The following is a 4,989-nucleotide window of genomic DNA, read 5'->3' on the forward strand; positions in this document are numbered from 1 at the left end:
GGATTCCTCTGGGGGGCAAGATAAAGCAACCGGCGAGCTTCCTCTTTCCATTGAAGCTGCGAATCTTGGAAAGCTCATGTGGGAGATTTTTGGTCCCTTTTGAAGGCAAGGACAGTGGCAATTGACAGCAGGCATGAAGATGAAAAGTCTGTGAGTGCTTGTGGAACCCTCCCAACAATATGTGAACTGAGGTCAAACTGAGAGATCACATCATGTTCTCACCCTTGACTTTGCCAAGAATATACTCACAAGCAATGGATCAGAGAGAATGGTACCTACATCAATTGACTGGCCTTTTTCTCTGGTGACGTCACTGGATTAGTAATCCAGAGAGACTAATGCTCAGGGGACACAGGTTCAAATCCAACTACGGCAGCTGATCGAATTTCAAATCAGTTGAGACATTCTGGGATATAAAAGTAATTTAAATAATGCTGACCGACATTAGAGTATCGTCGGTTGTTGTAAAAAAAAGCGGGTTCATAAATGTCCCATGCAGAAGGAAATCTGCGGTCCTTGCCCAGCCTGGCCTGCAGAAATGTGGTTGACACTTAACCATTCCCAAGGGATGGGGATGCCGGACTTGTCAGGGATGTTACATTGAAGAGAATGAAGAAAGTCCTTGCTCTATCACTCTGTAAGGCATATAGTGGCCTGCCTAGTTCAGCCTCGACGGTTTGAGTGACTTTTGTCACCAGGTTGGGAATTTAAATGAGAAATCGCAGCGATCACGTATTGACTCGCTCTTTACGATGGTTCAATGTCCATCATTGAAACATTTTAATAATATTTTTCAAATCGACCAGCTGTTATTCCCAGCATTATGCCGACCTCGGGGGTAACTGCCAATCAACCAGCTATTAATGCCGAAATTACATAGATGCAGAGCCGCATTTTCACACAAAGAATACCTCCTGGAGGCAGGATTGAAGAATGGGAGTGGGAATGAAGATTTGAGGCAAGTACAATTCACTCAGGACATGAAAGCACATTGTCTAGTTTTCACATCCTATTGTGTTTTAGCAGCAACACGCATTTGCAGCCATCAGACTATCAGGATCTCAAATTAATTCCCTAACTTTCAGAAACCTGGGCAAGAGAAAGTGAAAGTGCAACATCGTCAAATATTTTTTGTTGCACCGGAAAAATTGGAGACTCTGAAATATTTAGAAAAGAGAAATCTGGTTATAAGCTGCCTGGTGCATGCACTCTTCACTAGTGATGTCCTTCTGAACTCAAGCTGCAGGTGCACGGCTTCTACAGCAGACGGGAGGAAGCCTTTACCCGTAAAGGTAAAGACTGTCAACGGTGAGTGCACAAATCAACCAGTAACCAGGCATTTATAAAGAAAGTAAATGTATTGCATGCAATTCCCAGGAGCTGCTGGATGGTGAAATAAACACTCGGTCTGGGACCAAATGTTTCAGTAAGAGAGCGTCTCTCTTGTGATTTTAGTAAGCGAATGCGTTACCTTCTCGGAGTTCATGAGACAGCACCATCGACAGGATGGAGAACCAGTGACGGGAGAGACAGCGCTGAACCGAATAATAAACAGCTGCTGCACAAATGCAAGACGGCGGCCCAGCAGGAGGCTGGACACAATAAGAGTGGGATAAAAACAAAAAACTGCGGATGCTGGAAATCCAAAACAAAAACAGAATTACCTGGAAAAACTCAGCAGGTCTGGCGGACATGCTGAGTTTTTCCAGGTAATTCTGTTCTTGTTTTACAATGAGAGTGGGGATCTCCCCGTCACTGCAGGGTGAACATCTATATATTCACCTTCCATTTTAACATTTGGGTATTTTTCCTTCATTGTGTTCCTGGTCGGGAAATGATTCAAGATGAAAAATAAATCCCTATCCGTTTAAAAAGTCCCAAATTGGGGTCAGAAGAAGTGTTATTTTGACAGGATTTGCCACAAAACAGATAACCTGAATTGATGACATTTCCTTGTCTCCGAACTCTCCTAGACTTTCACTGCAGGTGCAGGATTGACGTTTATTCGTCAGTCATGCGCATTATTGAGCACAGGCGTGTGCCGCGCATTCACTGACAATTCCCATATTGGCAATTTAACTGAAAATTTGGTGTGAGTATTACATCCGTGGATCTCACTGGCGGTCAGATTTTCCCATTGGTAAATCGAGACACTACACAACAGAGGAATCTTTCACGATATGAACGTGCTAATCGGAGGACAATTCAATTTCTTTCATTCAACAAATCTATCAATTTGTGGGTTATTACGGATCATAAGGTTCCTAATAGCAATTAAAGAACAGCGAGTTCAGTCAGATAAGGTATCCGGTCATCCTTCTAGTCTCTGAAAAAACTGAATGAAGCCCGCAACCCCTCCATTCCCACATGCAGCATTTTCTTCTGTTACTGAGTAAAGTTAACCCCAGGCCTGTCTATTACAAAACCAGGTAGCTCCTCGTTAGTATAGTGGTTAGTATCCCCGCCTGTCACGCGGGAGACCGGGGTTCAATTCCCCGACGAGGAGTGCTTTGTTAATCTTTGAAGTAGGAAACACACGCAATTAGAAATGTATTTTAAAATTCAGATGTAGGACACAGTGCAGATAAATATTTCGTATCAGCGACAGGGAGATTCAGGAAACGCGGCTGTTCTCAGAGATCCGGAATATGGGAGTTCCTTGATAGAAACGGCCCTTCACACCAAGTCAGCCGACAGTTGCGTATGTGTCCGAACACCGATGCTGGCTCTTTCATTTAAACTGGGCTAAATCGGAATTTCCGTGAAATCAGTAAATTGGTACCTTGAAACTAGGACAGCTAGCTGAAAGAAGGTATTTTCAAACCGAGAAGAACCGGCCACACTCGATTTTGTAATGACTAACGAGGCAGAATTCATTAATAATTTGACATTAAACGCGCATCTTGTAAACCGTGACTGTAACATCACACAGTAATTTACATTGTAATCTCTGCGACCATTCTGTTCATCTTGAAAATTTATTTTTCTCCCTTTATTTCCTTTGGTTTCGGACAGCAGCTATTCAGGATCCTGCCTTGCATCCCCGGCCCCCTCGTAATTTTTAGCTTCTAATCCCATTGCCTCTCCCTCAGTGAACACGATGATTCTCCTAATTCCAGCCCTATTTACTGCTCACTGCACTATCAGCAGCTCCTTGGCACAGATATTATTTTTCTCTTTTGATGTTTCATTGAGTAAAATTTGAAAGATGGTGAACGCCATTCATATTCCTTTCTCTTCCTCCTCGCCAACCTTTCCGTTTTCTTTTTCTGTACCTCTGTTTGTCTCTGGAACTCACTCCTAACCCTCTTCAATTCCCGACGCAACTCAGTGCCTACATTTAACCCACTGACTGTTGCTTTACCGAGGTCCTTCCCCACGATTGCAGAAGGGATTAGATACATTTTTTTTGTAACTTTGAATAGGTAAGCTCAGCCCAAACCTATTCCCGCTGACTGGGAACCTAGGACTCAGTGCCACCGTAAAAGAATTAAAGCCAGAGATTTTACCGCGTTAATTAGAAAAAGAATTATACACACAAAGTGTGCTGGAACTCATGTACACGGCAACCTATCTGCGTGAAACGAACACAAGACAAATTGCAGGACTCCAATCTCCAATCTTTTGATAACCTTGCACGACACATGGAAGTAAAACGCTTCATCCAATAGGCCATACGACTATAACAGCAACAATGCAACAGATATCATGTCTTTTTCAGTATCGTTCAGGAACCTGAATCAAAAGGTAGACAGCGCACATTGCCCACGTGTCTGATCCCCTACTAAATCTGAGTTATGATAGTTTCCATGACCTTTGCTTGTTATTGTGTTTTCTAAACACTGAACCACAATGAACTTACCAGGATCCGGATACTGGAGTTACTGGCAGCTGTCAGTTCACACAGTGTTAAAAGACGCTAATCTGGCGGAATTGGGAACAACACATTTCCTGGGAGACCTAGTCCTCACTAAACTACCGGGAGGGGGAGAGTCAGGAACAGAACAACTGTGACATTCCGCTCTGTTCACTGACTCTTCATCCCTCCAGGTGAATCCCGTGCCAGGAGAGATTGATATGAATGGTGCATGACAGGAACTACCTGCAGGGAATGATCCCAGTTGGGCCACTAAAAGGGGCAAATTTCAGTTTTAAAGGCTCTCACTCCTTGGCCACAGTCTGGGACATTTTGTTCAGCTTCTGATTGCAGTGAAATGTGAAAAGTCCCGCAGTGAGATAATGTTTCAGAGATACAGATACAATAACAATCCAAATATTGAACAATAATGGCTGACACTGTATCCATTTTACCCCTAACGTCTCTGATAAAACTGCATGATATTAGACAGACTGACAGGCTGTTATCAGATGAACACACTGTACATGGACATCCTAAACATCGGCCAACTGCGACCCTGCCTCAGCTCATCTGCTGCTGAAACCCTCATCCATGCCTCTGTTCAATCTCGGCTTGACTATTCCAGTGTTCAGCTGGCCAGCCTCCCATCTTCTACCCCATATATACCTATGCTTATCCAAAATATGCGGCCTAGAACTTCACCTGAATACATGCGAAAAGTCCGCTACCCCGGAAGAAGATGGAAACAAAATCCGCGCCAAGGCGGGAAACGTAGTGAACATTGTTAATGATCAGTTTGTTGATCACCCGTTTTTGCAGTTTGTTCAGTTGCTGATAAATGAACATTTGTGTTCCTAGGCAACCGAAATGGCAAATTCTCCCCATAGATCAGCACAGAGACCGCTATTATGGTCACTGTAGCAGTTTTCACAGTGACATAGTTTGCTTTAAAATTCTGGCCCTCTATCGCTGACAGTGACAGTGACAATTGAAGATTGGAAATGGAGCTAAATTGTGAATGAGAAGTAAGGCGGCCACTTCAGTGACAATTTATGACGGGTGCTTCAGTGTGAAATGACGGAGTGCCTGCTCCATTTAAAGTTTGGTACTGCCGTAACAATGACAGTGTT

At 43.6% G+C, this 4,989-nt stretch overlaps 1 non-coding gene across 1 annotated transcript; it reads left to right on the plus strand.

Moving 5' to 3' along the window:
- Window positions 1–2,434: 2,434 nt before the first annotated feature.
- Window positions 2,435–2,506, plus strand: trnad-guc. Its single transcript has one exon. It is a non-coding gene; the product is annotated as a tRNA-Asp (tRNA).
- Window positions 2,507–4,989: the final 2,483 nt, after the last annotated feature.

The sequence above is a fragment of the Carcharodon carcharias genome (genome assembly GCF_017639515.1).
Source record: "Carcharodon carcharias isolate sCarCar2 chromosome 24 unlocalized genomic scaffold, sCarCar2.pri SUPER_24_unloc_10, whole genome shotgun sequence".
NCBI classification, from domain to species: Eukaryota; Metazoa; Chordata; class Chondrichthyes; order Lamniformes; family Lamnidae; genus Carcharodon; species Carcharodon carcharias.